The following is an 18,086-nucleotide window of genomic DNA, read 5'->3' as shown; positions in this document are numbered from 1 at the left end:
TGTAGCCATGAGTTTCCCTAACTTATTAAAGAAATCTTGTAGTAACTTTAATTTGACTGCATTCAGTTGAAGGCAATAGAAACCAAAAATAGGCTGTTTTTGCTGTCTCATACAGTCCTCTTTTGATGACCGTTTATATTTTCTCCCTCACGGTCAATATACCTAATTCATAAAATAGTAGTATTTTGGAAGGGCATTGTAGTCAGTGGAGGGGGAGGCAGAGTTTTCTCATGCTATCATTTTGCCACACATTTAAGTTTCTATTGTGTTCTACATCTCATTTACCACAATTTTAGGATCTCCATATCTTTGGATTCTCTTTCTCCTGCTCTATATCTACCAGATCAAAATCTGATCTTTAGGACCATAGTATGGTCTCACAGCCTTGTGTAGGTGACCCAACCCAGGATATCCTTTGTCATATGTTGTGGCAAACAGTAGACAGGAATGAGATTGTTTCTATTGATTTGAGAGGACTACAGTGTTGGAATTTGAATATGAGTTCTCTGATGTTTGTATACTCTTCTGTTCTTTGCCTACTATGTATCTGACAGACACTGCATGAAATTCATTAAATATATTTTCAAATTTTGATTACAATTCTATAACGTAGATACTGCCATTTTGCAGATGGAGAAGCTGAAGAGAATAAGTAATTTGCCCAAAGTTCCACAAATAGTACATAGTAGAACTAGGTTTAAACCCAGTTTTGGTGACCCCAAAGGTTTTGTAGTTAATTGCTACATTATTTTGCCTATTTTGACATTTAGAAAACCTTTCTTATCCACCATCAAAATTTTTTTAAAATTAAAGATTTCCAGGAGGGTGTTACCAGTTTTCTTAGAGATGAACATCTCTTAATTTCTGGTAAAAGTATACCAACAAAGAAAGACATTGGCACATAGCAAATTCAGTTTTCGATTGAGGTTAAAAAACAGAGTAGGTAGACTTAGCTGTAGATGCTACTAAGAGCATTTTAGATGCATGCTATTAAGAATCTAGAGTCATGAGAGACTGTCTTTTCACAGAATTCTGGTAGGAGGGCAGTCCATTGGCATGAGAGAGATTTGGTATTTATACCGTCCACTTGAAAAGGAGCATGGTAAAAGTTAAAAGAAAAAAAAAAAAAAAGAGGCAGAGACCGAGAAAACATTTTAGAAGTATTCTTCTGTTTGTTTTTGTTTCATGAATGAAAGCACTGTTCATCACACCAACAAAAATCTTTTAATTAGGGAACTGTGAAGCTTTAATATTCAGCAATCTATGAGTCATTCCAAATTGCATTTAGTTATAAATAATCTTCCCAGGTTAGGAATCCTCTCTACTGACTCAAGCCTGATGAAAATTACTGTTTAGATGCTGTGGCTACTGTCTAAGGCAGGGGATAAGGATTTCCCTGCATTTTAAATCTATAATTGCGTCTAATTTTGACTTTTCAAATATTCCCGGAAGATCTTTGACTGTCCCCTGAGGTACAGAGGCTGGTGGTTTGATTAACTACTTCCACAAAGTATATGAAAAAGCAGGAGGTAAACTGCTCCCTGCCATGCCCCAGAAGCAGTTTGTATCCTATTTGAGGCTACCTCACTCCACTTGTGAAACAGATGCTCAAAAAGGACCCCTCAGCCTGTGATATTTCAGAAGCCATAGAACCTTTGAAAACTGGTATATCATTAACAGGTGAGATTTGTTCAAGTTACTCAATTCTCCTACTCTACCCAGCTTAATTGGCATGTCAGTCTATGGATCCATCCTGTGATAAAAGGTCAAATGTCTTCTGATTCTCCCAGTCTGACTGGTGAGTTTTAAGGGTCTATGGAGTTGCTTATAGACAATGAGGCCATTCAGTGAACCTTGCTATTGAACTTGACAAAGGAGCAGACTGAGAGTAGGAAGGAGTATTTCCACATGCATTATTCTAGTTGTCAGACACACCTATCAAAAGATAATTGGAGGACATGTGGGGCCACTGGCAAATGTAATAGCTTTTTCTTTTTCTTTTTTTTTTTTCTTCCTTGCTTCCTTCCTTCCTTCCTTCTTATCTCTTGTCTTTGTTCCTTCCTTATCTCTTTCTCTCTCTCTTTTTCTTTCTTCTTTTTCTTCCCTCCTTCTTCCTCTTCTTTCTCTCTCTCTCTCTCTTTCTTTCTTTCTTTCTTTCTCCCTTTCTTTCTTTCTCTTTTTCTTTCTTTCTTTCTTTCTTTCTTTCTTTCTTTCTTTCTTTCTTTCTTTCTTTCTTTCTTTCTTTCTTTCTTCCTTTCTTTCTTTCTTTCTTTCTTTCTCCCTTTCTTCCTTTCTCTTTCTTTCTTTCTTTTCTTTCTTTCTTTTTCTCTCCTTTCCTCCCTTCCTTCTTTCCTTTCTCTCCTTCCTTCCTTTTTTCTCTCAGAGCAATTAAAATGTAACAATAAAATTGAATCTTTAATGAACAATGTGAGATCTGAGTTTATGAAACAGAGAAAATGTTTGACAATAAGAAAAATAAAATTCTAGAGATAATACATTGTTACAATTTAAGATTTCTTTTCTTTTTCTATATGTGTTGTCTGACCATACTAATACTCTCTCAGCCGGTGTGCCTGCCTATTGCATGTGTAGGGCCATATCTGGTATTGAATCTGATGTGGTCTGGTAAACTATTTTGACCCATGGTACCTGCCTTAAGATGTTTAAGTTATAGGACTGGACTGTAAAAAGAACCAAAGAAAATATTTCAAGCAGGATGTTAAATAGACCTTTTAATGTGGTTGGAGGCACGTTTTAGGAAATGGACAAGGAGATAAAGACAGCAGGAATTTCTGGAAACATTATACCTGTGAAAAGCATCAGAAATATCTCCGATCCTGCGCTGTTTGAGCGGCCATAGTAAAGATAGTTGGAGCTGGTCATGAGTTTAGGTGATTGAAGAAAAAGATAAACAGCAGCCAGTGAAAGATGCTAGGATTGCATCACCATAGAGACAACACTACAATGCCTCTAAGGAGCCCTGATTCAGTCACTCTTCCAATTTTCAGGAATTCATCTTTCTATTAAAAGAAGTATGTGAGCATAGCTGTACTTACATGTTCCTTTTGAAAAATGGTTAATTATTGTTTATGTAACGAAGCTCATATCTGATGCTTTTCAAGCCTTATCTCTTTCTTCTCCCTTTATGTTTTGTCCCTTCCAGTCAAACCATGGTATTGATTGCTATCTGAACACATTTTCTGTCTTTATGTTTTTTCTCATGCTGTTCTGTCAGCTAGTATGCCCCTTCTCCCATCTCACGCCATCTGTTAGTCCCTGGGTGCGAGGCTGTCTCTTTTCTGAAGACTTTTCTGGTATTCTCAGCAAAAAAATTTCTCCCTCCGTTGAATTCCTCGTCATGTTTTTAATCTCTCTGATGGAATTCATGTTTCACCTTATATCATGGTTGTCTATATGTATCTTATTTCTCCTACGTTAGAAAAATCTCCTTGAGTGTCTCATCCTAATATGAAGCTATATTTTATTAATCTAGTTATAATTTCTGTCTTGTCAACAGAAAGCACTCTAAGAGCAAAGAATAAAGATTTTCCAAGATGTTATTTTTGCTTAATCTTTTTTAATACTACATTTTAAAAATTGTGTAATAGCATTCTGAAATGAGTGTTTGTGTAGCAATAATGAAATAAAAAAATAAATGAATGGAGCATATAGTTAAGAAACTATGGGTGCCAATAATAAAATTTCATCCAGTATATATTCAATAAAATTTTAGTCATTCTACATTATATTCATTAGAGAATTAATTGGAGAAACCAAAATTATGACATTTGTGGACAAGTTACTCAGAAACTGCAATATATAATAGGAAAACAAGTTGGGAATATAATAAGCTATTTCAGGTCCTTTCAACAACTGTGCAAGATAAATATTATCTCAGTTTACATATACTAAACTCAAAGTTCATGATAAGTAAATGACTTGTTCAAGGACAGGCAGCTAATAAATATAACCAACCTCTAAGAGCTTGGCTTTAAAAATCCCAATCTTCAAAATTAACACAATAAATCTCAGAAAGAGATAAATACAAAGCAACTACTGAGGAAGAGCTTTCTGCTTTACTTATCAGTTGACTGAATCTTTTATTTGACAGATATTTTTGAGTCCCATATTAGGCACTGTTCTAGAGGCTGAGATGCAGCAATGAACAGATATCTTTAGGTACAAAATAGCTGCCGAATCTCTAGCCATCACATGGGAATTCTAGGCAAATGGAAGGATGAAAGCAAGGGACAGGCCGGGCGTGGTGGCTCATGTCTATAATCCCAGCACTTTGGGAGGCTGAGGAGGGCGGATCACGAGGTCAGGAGATTGACACCATCCTGGCTAACACGGTGAAACCCTGTCTCTACTAAAAATACAAAAAATTGGCAGGGCGTGGTGGCGAGTGCCTGTAGTCCCAGCTACTCTGGAGACTGAGGCGGGAGAATGGCGTGAACCTGGGAGGCGGAGCTTGCAGTGAGCCGAGATCGCACCACTGCACTCCTGCCTGGGCTACTGAGCAAAACTCTGTCTCCAAAAAAAAGCAAAAAAAAAAAAAAAAAAAAAAAAAAAAAAAAAAAAAAAAAAAAAAAAGCAAGAGACATATCCCACCTTCTCCCTTGAAAAGGAGTTTCACTGGAAACCATATCCAAACCTTCTCCTTTCTAGCTCACTGGCCAGTCCTTAATCATATGGCCACCCCAATCTGCAGAGTAGGCTGGGGTATTTAGTTTTCCATTGCCCTTGTTAATACTGGAACAAATTAGGGTTATATTCACGGAGGAAAAGGGTAGGATGGGTATTTCATGGGTAGCTAGCTGTCTCTGACAACCCCAAAACCATTATACACATAGTAACCTGAGTGATCTGTCATTACTGTGTGGCTGTAAACGGATTTAGCTGAATACCTAAAAGAATCTTCAGTCCATAGCTAAGGTGCTTTTCCTTCCTACTTTATCTCAGCTTTCAATCTCTTTCAAGTTTATCACAACTGTGTACAAAAGAACATCTCCATTCTATTTTGATCACAATTCTCTTTTTGGCTCAATTAAGTTATGCATATTCCAGCATAAAGCAAATCATGATGTCAGAGTAGGTACACAAGACACATTAATTATAGGAGAAAGGAGCTAAAAAAAAGAGAAAGTCATAGAAATAACTAAAAAATGAAGAACGATTGGCCAGGCGTGGTGGCTTATGCCCGTAATCCCAGAACTTTGGGAGGCACAGGTGGGTGGATCACGGGGTCGGGAGATCAACACCATCCTGGCTAACACGGTGAACCCCCGTCTCTACTGAAAATACAAAAAAAAAACGGCAGGGCGTGGTGGCGGGCACCTGTATTCCCAGCTACTAGGGCTGAGGCAGGAGAATGGCGTGAACCTGGGAGGCGGAGCTTGCAGTGAGCCGAGATCGCACCACTGCACTCCAGCCTGGGTAGACAGAGTGAGACTCCGTCTCAAAAAAAAAGAGAGAAAAAAAAAAAAAAAAGAAAAGAAAAAAGAAAACAGAAGAAGACGAAGACGAAGACGAAGAAGAAGAAGAAGAAGAAGAAGAAGAAGAAGAAGAAGAAGAAGAAGAGGAAGGAGAAGAAGAAGAAGAAGAAGAAAGATTTAAGTTTAATAGAAGAATAGGAAATACTTATGTTTAGTCTTTTAGATCATTAAGAATTCGGGAAGTATTTTGTAATTAATGTAATTAGCTAATTTACCTATTCTTTTCAAAGAAGGAGGTTAAGAAAAGTTTGCCCCATTTCCAATATACTTGTGATTTTAGGACAAAAAGTATTGCCTTGTAAAATGGCCAAAAGAATAAAAAGACTAAAAGAATAAAACATGAAAGAATTAAAATAAATTTAGAATGTCATAATATAGTTTAGAAAATAGGAAATTTGAAGGTTTGGATTATCTTTTGCATGTTTGAGTTCTTATCTTTCAGTAGCTGTTCACCTTTTTTTTTTTTTTTTAATGAAATCTGGAAGCTCAGAGGTTGAAAAGATTTAGGAGAAAAAATAGAACCAAATGGATAAGACGTGTTACTCATTAAGAGGCGGCTATAGTTTACATTGTGTATTTTAGAATAGATTTAATTAAGGTGGCGGAGCAGTGTTCCTCAGGCCTTACTAATTAGCTAATAAAGCCCCCATGACTTCTAATTGTCTCAAACAAAGATTATTACTACAAAAATGGAACAGTTGCTGCTGAAGGGAAATTCATTGTTTCTTTAAAATAGCAACAATTGGACAATGTAAACAAAGCTGTATCAGTGACTACCATGGAATAACTAGCTAATCTCATTTAAATTTGATTAAAGAATTAGCAACATTAATATAAAAAAATTAATGTAGAAGGACAGGAGTCGTAAATGTGTACATATATTTGAAGCATACTAATGTAGCCATATTCATATCAACATTTTATAATTAATTGCTTGTTTAATTAAATATCTCCTTTTCAACCAAAAAAAGACATCACATGGCTTTCGAGCAGAGTTTTAAAAAACAGATTAATATAAATTAGAAGTTATTGTCAAAAAGAAGTGAGAAGCTAATAAACTGAACCAAATGTGATTATTTAAGACTTTTCATAAATATCTATCTTCTAGATAGCTATTGCTGTCAAATCTGGTTGTCCTAACCAATATAAAGAGAGAAATCTAGTAAGTTAAATAATTTACTCAGTCTATAAACTTAAGATCAATTCAACATTTTAGGAAAAGCAAAACAGTAATTAATCCAAATATCTAACATACATTTCTTTTGAAATTTCCCCCCAAGGCCGGGCGCGGTGGCTCAAGCCTGTAATCCCAGCACTTTGGGAGGCCGAGGCGGGTGGATCACGAGGTCAGGAGATCGAGACCATCCTGGCTAACATGGTGAAACCCCGTCTCTACTAAAAATACAAAAAACTAGCCGGGCGTGGTGGCGGGCGCCTGTAGTCCCAGCTACTCGGAGGCTGAGGCAGGAGAATGGCGTGAACCTGAGAGGCGGAGCTTGCAGTGAGCCCAGATCGCGCCACTGCAGTCAGGGCAAGAGACCCCAAAACCTCATAAAAAAAAAAAAAAAAAAAAAAAAAAGAAATTTTCCCCCAAAACTATTATGAATATAACAAGCAACAACATACTCATTAACATATTTTTAGGATGTTTTGGAATCAAGTCTCTATGTATTCTTATATGATCTCATTAAAGCATGATTCAACAATCTGGAATTAATCCAATGTCTGTGAATCAGCTCTCTATATATCTGGCTTACTCTAGGGGTTTATTTTAGACTATTTGGGGTATGAACTAACTGTACCTACTGATGACAATTTATTCACAGATATTAATCTTTTTGGTCTATTTTGTTTTCAGATATAGTTGATGATAGAGAATACTAATAATTCATAAATTGAACCTATTATTCATCAACAATAAACAAAATAATAGATTTTTATTTGAATTGGTAAGTTTATTCATAGCTTAGTATTTTGTTTACTGATTTCTTAAGGATTTCCTATTAAACAGAGAAACCAATGACCCTATGAGGTCATTGGGAAGGAAGGGTTGAGCAAAAGCACATCTTTATCAATAGCTACCAAATACGAGTCATCACCTAAGCTACACACCTTTTATATGCAAATTAAAAATTCAGGAACAAACCTACTAATTTTCTGATTGTTAATAGATATTGGCAGTTGTATATAATGGAGACACAATTAATTGTGTTGGAATGAAACACTGAATTCGAGGCACTTGCCCTGTTTTACATGTTTTTAATGGTGAAAGGCACATAACCAATAAGACATATATTCAGTATACTAGATATCCTTAGAGTTAGTTGGGTGTTGAGGAATTTAAAATCTTTCTAATTAGAATTTATAACTTTTTTTCTTTGTGATTTTGTTTCATTACATTTCTTTTTTTTCTTTTCCACAACAAACAAAAGTCATAGATGGGAATAAACTATATGTGAAATGTCTGTGTGACTAGGTTAATTACAAATTACAATGATCAAAAAGATATAGACTTGCAAGTTAAGATTACAACACAGAATAGCACACATGTTATCGGAGGTCTGGAAAATCTGGATGAATGAATTATTGTGTATTGTGATTGCGGAAAAGCAAGAGTAGAAGAATCATGAATGTATTTCGGTAGTCAGGCTTCAGAGTGATGATAGAGGTGACTTCCTAGACGTCGTCTTGCATTCATGCTGCTACACTCCTGTCCTTCCTCCCCTCTCAATCAGCAATTGTTAAGGCAATAGTTCTTTGACTTTACAGAACCAGTCCATAGGCTGCTGTATCTATCCTTGTTTTACCAGCAAGCTTTATGTTAACTTTCTTCATATTCCAGCTTAGATATAATGTTCTAGCACTTAAACATACCTCTGCTTCACTGTCCCACTGATGTGCAAAGAGCTTGATTTAAAATGAATTGCTGAGTGAAGAAAGATAGTCTAGGTATAAAGTCAGTAAAATCAGGAATAATTATTGACTGAAGTATATCAAATAATTGTGTGAACATGCACATATCTTATTATACATCTATTAATGCACTTACATGAAATAATAAGTCTGGATTAATGTTGCTAAAGATGTGCTAGGAAGATTCCACACATAAACTCTGAACATAAATAGATGTCCTTTTCATTCCTTTATTACACTGAGAAAGCATAAAATTTGATGTTTTATAAAATCTCTCCTGGTTGCAATGACAGAAATATAACCAAAATGATTGAAGATAATTTTAACATTTATGTAATTGAAAAGGCCAGTGATATGACTAAATTTAGGTATTTCTGGATTCAGATGCTCAAATATCAGTAACTTGCCCACCACTAAATCCTGTTTTCCTTGACTTTGAACTCTTTCTCATTCAGATTCTTTTCATGCAGTTGATTTTCAGGATTTTATTCAGGATTTAACTCAACCAGCTTGGCAATGCCAGTGTGTTTAGTGTCTTTAAAGTAGCACTCTCTATGTAATTTCTGTACAATTCCCATGTTTTAGTCTTACTGCCCTGAGTTAGGTTGCATTTACATTCTCTAATGAATCCTTGTGACCTTAGAAGAATAGTGCTACAAACTAATCTTAGCCAATATGATCATGCACAAGTATTAGATTCCTTTTGGTAAATGTCAGTAGCCTCTAATAGTTAGAGGTAAGTGATGATTGTGAGTTCTCATCCAACAACCTTGTACCAGGTATCAATGAAAGCAAGTCTGGGAAATAATCCTGACAAATACAAGCAGATACAACACTCTCAGACAAACTGCACTGTGACCTCAATAAGACCCAGCTTCAGTTTTGGTACTTCAATTGTGACATTAATCTGGTAGGAAGATTCAGTTCACCAGAGTTGTATGAGATAGGCAAGCAACAATCTTCTGGAGCAGGTAGATCAGCATAGGACCATTTATAAATCAAACTGATGGTAGCATTTCCAAAAGGCCTAGATTTCTCTCCTTGTTTGATTTTTATGCTCTGTTAATTCAAGGGCAAGAATGCCTCTAAATTACTTCTACCCAAATCCATACATCTTCAAAACTACTAATTCACTAATGAAAACCCATCTCTAATATCCATTATGTTCATTATCCACCCAATAATTTCTGTAAAAAGCCAATTCAAGTGTGTAATTATGCTAATTAAAAAAAGTCTGGTGTTGATTGAAGATAAAGATAGTTGAAATGCTACCATCATCTGCCTTGGAGTGTGACCTTTGAAATACAATCTGACTAACTATAGTTGGCATCTGCATTCCCAGTTAGAGCAAACTGATCATGCTTAAGAGGTAAATTAAAACTAACATATACATATTTGCATCTCATTGTCTATGCTAAAATATTTTAATATGAATTTTCGACCAGGCAATAGTTCACTTCTAAATATTTCAGAATGTTTCCATAAAAAAGAATATCTTCTTTCATAGCCAAAATAAACAGGATCATATCTAATTAAATGGATTAACCTTTCTTAATATTATCTAAAACCCCATCTAAAATCAAATTCCCTTAGTTCCCCTCAATATGTCCTTTGATACCTGTCTGAGCTAAGATCCAAATATTTCATCTTTTTGTTACGTTCCTTTAGTTTTCTCTTCTTAAACAGCATCGTTTTGTGAAGAAGATCTCATAAATTGAAGACTGTGGTAGTTGTCCTAGAGAATGTTTCAGGGCTAGGCATGAAGAATGTTTCAGAGCCAGGCTCACACTTGTATCCCCAGCACTTTGGGAGGCTGAGGTAGGAGGATTGCTGAGCTCAGGAGTTTGAGATGAGCCTGGGCAACATGATGAGACCCCAATCTGTATTAGAGAGAGAGAGAGGGAAGAAAGAGAGAGAGTTAGTTTCACCTTTCTTATAGTGTGGATTAATATTTTTCTTATATTTTCTGTAATTTTCTTATATTGGAAGTTAAATCTAAAGGTTTGAGTTAAACAGAAACATTTTTAGCAGAAACATAATCCGTGATGTTGTGTACTTTATGAAGACTTTTTAGTATCATTATGCACTTACAGATTTTTATAGATTCAATTAATAGAGGTATAAATTTCTTTTCTCTTTTTGATGCTGGAATTATTCCGTTTGTTCTTTTATTGCTTTCTCAATATGACTCGTTGGCTTCTATGTCCTCACGACATGATCCATTTGATTTTTGAAAATGTCTTTGCTTTCTGTCCCAGCAAGATGTTCTAGGTTCAACTTAGATCATCTCTGATGTACACATGAAATTAGTCAGTTGTTGGAGAAGCTCTGGTACTTGGCAAACGGTGCTAGACACCAACATTTCAGCACTAGAAATAACACATTAGTTTTTCTGCCAGGATAACATTTGTCCTAATCCGTTTTGACAGATATAAACAGGGTTAGAAAATATAAATGTATATCTAAAATTCTCTGCTTTGTCACACACTTATTTGTTAATGTTTTTGCTTCATTAATTGAACTCTTCCTCTTATACTGAGAATCTTGATTTTCAAAAATATTAACAATCATTTGATTTATTTATATGATCAAAACATTTCAACATAATGATTTCAGTATTATCTCTAACAAAAAAGCTTTATAATTTGGTTAAAATTTTTTTGCAGTAATTTTTCTCCTTAAAAACCTTCACACCCTGAAGGTATAAAGTGCTGTGTTCTGGAGTCATTTGTGGGAGTTCTGATCTCTATGTATGAAGGTAAATAAGGATATAGAGTTTAGTTCTATAATGAATCAAGTCGTATATATTAGCTCCAGGTGGTCAGTTTCTGCTTTTTACTATTTAAATTTTTAGTAATATTACAACATACATAACTTAATATATTCACGTTTTACATTCTTATTTTCTTATTACATGAAAATTTAAAATGTATCCCAAACATTTATAAAACTACATGCTTTATTATTTTTCAAATAGTATATGCATTCTTTTACCAATCTGTGATGTTATGTATTATTACACCAATACTTAGAATTCCTAAATTTTAAAAAAATGTCCTAGTTAATATCTGACAAAGAAATAGTTGCTAATTGGAAGATCCTTAAAATCCCCCCAATTTTCATGTGCTTACAAAAGAATTTTATATGTAAATACAAATTCCTATTTTTTCTGATCTCCTCCTTTTAAAATCAAAAGCAGTATTTCTTCTATATATTTAATTTAATTTAATTATACATATTTAATATAGTCCTTATTTTAATTACTGGAAATCCTAGTCTAGTGTAGAATTCCAAGTTTTTAAAGGTCTTCAGGTAAATAAATAGTATTTTCTATTCTGATGTAATATGCAGTTATATTTACTAAAGCAAAACTAAAGTTAAAATACAATGAAATTGATGTTATACAGAAAAATGGTTAAAATTTATACTTTAAATATTTTATTCAGAAATTTCAAAAAAATACGTTTATATTCTTGGAAGATTTTACAAATTTTATAAAACTTATTCTTATGAAAACCCTGATTGTACAATTATAACACATTTTTATTAGACTTCATCTCAATTACAATTCCATGTTTGTATTTCATTTACTTCATATTCTATATATTTAGCTTTTGTCAGAAATCTAGATTTTTCATAGAATTAAAGATGTTCCATGCTGTAAATTTTAAGTTTTGAATTCTGTATTAACTGTGCTCATATACACAGACAAAGGTAATGTCGCATTTAACTACAAATAAATTTTAAATGGATTGGTTTCATATTTTTATACATTTAAACCAACATGTGAAATATAAAAGGCAAATAATGCAATCCTCTAGGTTTTTATTGTAGAAAACCAAGAACATTAATTTAGTCTGTGTGCAAGTGTGGTGGGAGAAATTTAATTTGGCACAGTTTTGTAGCTGTTCAGTCCAACATCAAGGATTTTGCTTTTAGATAAGATTTTACAGTATGTGCCAGTTTTTCTTATTGTGTGTGTATTTTCTTTTTCTCATTTTTGTTTTTTCACGATCTTAGCCTTCTGACAAGCAGGCTGCGTATCTTGTTTTTGGCCTATTGTTTCTTTTTACTAGGCAAAATTTGTATTTCCTTCTTCAGATTAGGTTCATGTAAGAACATGAAATTATCAATTTCAAACTAGTTGATAAATATACTTTTACAGTTTCTAAAAAACACATTTAAACAAATTATTATTTTGACCATAATTTTCTGTCACATATAGTATTCTAACAAACATTTGGAACATTTGAATATTTTCCACTAATTTAAATATTTAAACTTTTAAATATTAAAAATAATTTTAAGGTTGTTTTCTTAAATTATTTCTGAAACTCTGAGGTCTCTGAACATTATTTTTGTCATGAAAGTATAATACATGGCATGAATTAAGCACTCAAAATTTTTTGGAGGGAAGACATTTTCTTTCTGTTAACCAAAGTTGCCGTAAGTATTGACACAGAGTTGCCAACTATTATACATATTTAAATTTTAATACGTAATCAAAACTTATTTTCAGCGGAGGACTTTTAAAATAAAGCCTCTACTCCCTGGCCTTTTATAAACTTTGTTTAAATTGAGGAGAGAGTGACTCATTTTTTGTAAATTTTCAATAGTTTAAGTATCCTGACTTTAATGCTTCTGTATCCAAAGAGGGGAAAATCTTTTTCAGATGTTAAATTTTTCGTTTTGTAATGTGATTTTCAATTCATTAAATTAAAAATTTTAAACTACAGTTATTTCTTAAACTATTTAAGTTTCACTTGCTTCATCATTTTATTTACAAGCCTAAAAACGTTAACATTTCTATTTAAAGACCTTCAAATCAATGACCAACCGCATCTTCAAGTTCAATTATACACTTACAGTGATTTGAAAATGCCTTAAAAATACAAAATATTGGATGTCCTTTTCAAGTCCTTCAGTTGCCTGATTTAACAAATGTTAGTGACTACTCAAAACGGTTTTTTTTTTTTTTTTTTTTTTTTTTTTTTTTGAGACGGAGTCTCGCTGTGTCACCCAGGCTGGAGTGCAGTGGCGCGATCTCGGCTCACTGCAAGCTCCGCCTCCCGGGTTTACGCCATTCTCCTGCCTCAGCCTCCGAGTAGCTGGGACTACAGGCGCCCGCCACCACGCCCGGCTAGTTTTTTGTATTTTTAGTAGAGACGGGGTTTCACCATGTTAGTCAGGATGGTCTCGATCTCCTGACCTCGTGATCCACCCGCCTCGGCCTCCCAAAGTGCTGGGATTACAGGGTTGAGCCACCGCGCCCGGCCTCAAAACGGTTTTAGAATCACAGTCAACCCCCTTCTCCTGGGACTTGTCTGGTCCTCATGAACAGCCCAAGCATCCCTTTCTTTGGCCTGAATTTCTGTGATAGGCTGACACTCTCAGCTTCTGCCTTATTAGCAAAGCTGCACTGTCAGTGGAAGGAAGTGTTTTTTCTGTGTGTGTATGTGTGTTTGAGTGTGTGTGTGTAAAGTGTTTTTCCTGTTGTAATTCCAAATTATCTTGGATCATGAATACTATTTAAAATTTTTTATTAAAGTATATTATGTAATCCAAAGGCACTATGTTGTATGATTCACTTCTGAAGGGAAGTAAATTGGAAGGTAAATGGGCCAACCAAAGTGGTTATCTGAAGCAAAGGGATCATTGGATGTTTTTTCTAATCAGCTGCAAACGTGGACCTTCTGTGCTCCTGGAACTTCCATCATATTTATGTACAGCATTCTGGCTTGGAAAAAGTTTCTCAAGGAGAAACACTTAGGTTTCGAGGACATGGCTTGAGACCAAATACATGATCACACAGATCATCGAAAAAAAGTTGTGCTGATACGAAAGCAAATTGTGACACCTGGAATTGTATACTTCTCAGATTCATCAAATACCATTAGAACTTCCTAAAATAAAGCAAATGTGGTCTTTAGTTGTCCTTATATTATATCTAAGAGCTGGATAACCTGATGGATAGACACAAATAGCAATGAATGCGCAAATGTTCATGACTGAATATGAATGAGAAGGTACAATTTTATCTTTCGATTTCTAGCATTAGGCATTTAAATAAACTATTGGTGAAACAATCATAGTTAATAAAACTGAGGACATTTTACACAAGCTAAAAAAGTAAAGTAAATGAAAATTATTTCCTGAGAATAAAGAAAGATGAATTCACCTATGTGTCAGTATAACAACAGAGATGAAAATAAAGCTACTTTAAAATAAAAATTCTCCCCAAAAGTATTTTCAAATTGAGAATCTCTTTATAATTAATGAATAAAAATATCTAAAATCATTTTCAGAACAATGCAAGAATATTGAACAAATGTAAATATTCATACAGAGAAATACATATTCTCAAAAAATCTGAAAACAAAAATTTTAATTTTGAAACCGCATTAAGCAATAATTTTTGTAGACTTGGAAGCAGAAATTTCAATTTTTTTGAAAAATAACTTCCATCTTGTTTCCCAAATATCTAAAATTGTTTGTTGATATATTATTTCAAAATCTCTCATTTTCGAAATAAAATATTTGACAATAGTATACATGTACCTTTTACCTTGTTTCTAAATGTTTCTTATGAAGAATAGTTTAAAACACGTGTATTTTAAATTTGTTTTTGAAAAGATAAGAATAAGTTTGGTTATTGCAATAATTACTAACATCCTACAGCCAGAATTACCTTTCTAATTCCCACATTTGTTCAGGGTCATTGCCAATCCATATCTTGTGGGATAAATCCACATTCTTGGCTTGGCTATCCCAGTTGACTCTGCCAGTCTCATCTCCCGCCTTCCCTCTTTGGTTCCCTTTACTGTCGTCACGGAGAACTCCTCGCACTCTATGAACATATCACCAACTTTCACAAATGTATGTTTATTCATATTATTCCCAAAGCCTAGAAACTGTTTTTCTTTATTCTCTCTCTTCCTCTTTTCCTTCATTCTCTCTCTCACTTCCTTTCTCTCAATGTCCTAATATCTTCTGTAAAAAATGGTTCTCAATGTGTGGTCCATAGATTAACACCATTGGCACCACCTGGTTACTTGGCAGAAATGCCAATTTTTAGACCTTACCCTCGAACTACTAAATTTAAAGTAAGTCTTGATGGGGGGCCTAAAACTCTGTATTTTTTTAATATACTTTAAGTTCTGGGATACATGTACAGAATGTGCAGGTTTGTTACATAAGTGTACACGTGCCATGGTGGTTTGCTACACCCATAACCCGTCATCTACATTATGTATCTCTCCTAATACTATTCCTCCTCTAGCCCCCTACCCTCCAACAGGCCCCAGTGTGTGATATTCCCCTCCCTGTGTCCAGTGGTTCTCATTGTTCAACTCCCACTTATGAGTGAGAACAAGTGGTGTTTGGTTTTCTGTCCCTGTGTTAGCTTGCTGAGAACGGTGGTTTCCAGCTTCGTCCATGTCCCTCCAAAGGACATGGACACATCCTTTTTTATGGCTGCATAGTATTCTGTGGTGTATATGTGCTACATTTCCTTTATCCAGTCTATCATTAATGGGCATTTGGGTTGGTTCCAGGTCTCTGCTCTTGTGAATAGTGGTGCAATAAACATACATTGCTTGTTTTTGTCAGGTTTGTCAAAGATCAGATAGTTGTAGATGTGTGGCGTTATTTCTGAGGTGTCTGTTCTGTTCCCTTGGTCTATATATCTGTTTTGCTACCGGTACCATGCTGTTTTTGTTACTGTATTCTTGCAGTATAGTTTGTAGTCAGGTAACCTGATGCCTTCAGCTTTGTTCTTTTTGCTTAAGATTGTCTTGACTATATGGGCTCCTTTTTGGTTCCATGTGAAATTTAAAGTATTTTCTAATTCTGTGAAGAAGTCAATGGCAGCTTTATGGGGATAGCACTGAGTCTATAAATTATTTTGGGCATGACCATTTTCATGATATTGACTCTTTTAAGAAGTTTTCCAGGTGATTCAGATGAAAACAAAAGATTGAGAAGCAATGATACAAGGTAACCTAGAAAATCCAGTCATCAAATCCATAAGCAAGCCTCAAGCAATACTAGAAAAATGACCCCTTGTTTTCTAGAATTTAGTAGCTAGTTTAGTGATTGGCAGTAGATCTAGTGTGAGTGACTCTTAACCATAGCTGTTCTTTGGAATCACCTAAGGATTTCAGTATTTGCAGGCAAACAACAACAACAACAACAACAACAACAACAACACCTGAGTCACTTCTCCAGAGATTCTCATCTGGAATTCAGCCTGGCCTTTGTGATTTTTACAAGCTTCCTGAGTGCTTCTAATATGCAGCCAATTTTGAGAATCACTGCTTTCCCATTCTCACCATCTCCTAATCATCTCAGAGGTGAGCATTCCTTGCTACCTGCATGCCAATCCCTGCTATGACTGCAACTCAGCTATTCTCTGCTATTAGTGTTCTCTCTCTACCACCTCCAATTATACTACTACTTCTGTTTCTTTCATCTTCTCTCACAGTTCAGTGCACAGTGCCCCTTTTAGACAAATGCACCATTTTGCACTTCCTTAAATTTGCTTTTTTCCTCAGATCTGGCCTATTGATAGTGGCCATTCACTTGACACTATCTCCTAGTCTAAGCAGATATGAACGAGATCAAAGCTTGTACTATATAGAAAAAACTTTCTGTAGGCCCTTTCCTCAGAGGTGTTTTAGACATGGCAGATATTTGAATGAGTCTTAGGATTTCTTCTCTAAAGTAAATACCCATCTCAAATGTTAACTCCTTCCAAACAAATTTTCCCAGGCTAATTGAGTTTCATTTTTGATGTTCTGAATAAAGTACATTATATTATAGTTATTTTTGAGTATCTTTTTTTCTTCCAGCAGATTGTGATCTTGATATCAGGAATGTGTTTTGTTAATATTTTACCTGCTCTGTCCAACTGTGTTCAACATTCACACACTCATACAATTCTCACCCAGATATCTGTCTTCAAAAAAAGTATTATTATAAATAGATGCCAATTTGATGCAGCAGTACATTATTTTCACCGTGATTGTTGACCACTGATGAAAAATAAATGTAACAAAATTTTACTGTTACAACTTGCATTAATAAGTAAATTTTAAAACTTTTAAAGGTAAGGAAATATGTCAGTCACGTGTCTACTGTCAATCAGTTACTACTGTCAATATGTAAGTTACTTTACCTGGGAGTTTCTTAGAAAGGAACATTGTTAGACCCTGTACCAGACCTACTACATCTGAATCTGTGTTTAATGAGATCCCAAGTGATTCATATGAACTTTGTAACTTGAAAATATTCATTTAAAAAAAATTTTTTTCTGAGACGTAGTTTCTCTCTTCTTGCCCAGGCTGGAGTGCAATGGCACAATCTCGGCTCACCGCAACCTCTGCCTCGTGAGTTCAAGCAATTCTCCTGCCTCAGCCTCCCAAGTAGCTGGGATTACAGGCATGTACCACCATGGGTGGCTAATTGTGTATTTTTAGTAGAGACGGGGTTTCTCCATGTTGGTCAGACTGGTCTTGAACTCCCGATCTCCCATGATCCGCTCACCTCGACCTCCCAAAGTGCTGGGATTACAGGTGTGAGCCACCATGCCCGGCCTCATTTAAAATTTCTAAATCTCAAACATGTTATTTGGATTGAGCTACACGTAGGATTTCACGTATATTTTTATGTACATGAATT

Source organism: Theropithecus gelada, chromosome 5, assembly GCF_003255815.1.
Source record: "Theropithecus gelada isolate Dixy chromosome 5, Tgel_1.0, whole genome shotgun sequence".
NCBI classification, from domain to species: domain Eukaryota; kingdom Metazoa; phylum Chordata; class Mammalia; order Primates; family Cercopithecidae; genus Theropithecus; species Theropithecus gelada.
The sequence above is the reverse complement of the archived record's forward strand: the minus strand, read 5'-3'. Positions refer to the sequence as shown.